The 765-nt window shown below is 35.2% G+C and overlaps 1 non-coding gene across 1 annotated transcript; it reads right to left on the reverse strand.

Moving 5' to 3' along the window:
- Positions 1 to 277: 277 nt before the first annotated feature.
- LOC121216482 (small nucleolar RNA R71) lies at positions 278 to 384 on the reverse strand. The gene has a single exon (XR_005912664.1). It is a non-coding gene; the product is annotated as a small nucleolar RNA R71 (small nucleolar RNA).
- Positions 385 to 765: the final 381 nt, after the last annotated feature.

Here is a 765-nt window from a genome sequence, read left to right on the forward strand (position 1 = left end):
CAAATCGACCATGATCTAGATGATCCAGAACAATCTACAGTTTAGAGAAACCATGACGGAGGACCCAACCCAATAATTAAAACGGTTTCTCCAGCTTTGTAGTACATTTAAATTTAATAGGGTCACCAATGATACTATTTGTCTTCGGTTGTTCTCCTTTTCCTTAATCGATAACGCTTTTTCTTGGTTAGAATCGTAGGCATCATGATCTATCATGACATAGAATGAACTTGTAGAGAAGTTTCTACACAAAATTTTTCCTATTATCAAGATGATCCAACTCAGAGGAGAGATTACCACTTTTGAATAGTTAGAAGGAGAAAGTTTTCACGAAGCTTGGGAGTGATTTAAGATGTTGATCCAAAGATGTTTGCATCATGGTCTACTCAAATTATCACATCCCAAAAATCGAGTTACTAGAAATTGGGTTAATGAACCGAGAGTTTCATACCCAAAATTTTTTTAAGATGACCTTCGCACATTTGATAATAAATAGGTATCAAGTCTAGTGATCAAGTAGTGGTCGAGATGTCCTTGATGATCTGTGTTCAAATCCCTTCGCTCACATTATTTTTCTATGTGGTGCAATTTTGCTTCAAACCTTAGCAAATGTCACACCATGTTTTTAAAATAAATGTTGTAGTTTGTGAACAAGGAAGTAAGTTGGCTTAGTGGTTAGGAGCTTAAAAAAATCCTAAGGTTTCTAGGTTTAAGCCCTTTCACTCTCAATATTGTTATCTACTTTTTTGCCAACATTATCATGGT

The sequence above is a fragment of the Gossypium hirsutum genome, chromosome D04, assembly GCF_007990345.1.
Source record: "Gossypium hirsutum isolate 1008001.06 chromosome D04, Gossypium_hirsutum_v2.1, whole genome shotgun sequence".
Taxonomy (NCBI): Eukaryota; Viridiplantae; Streptophyta; class Magnoliopsida; order Malvales; family Malvaceae; genus Gossypium; species Gossypium hirsutum.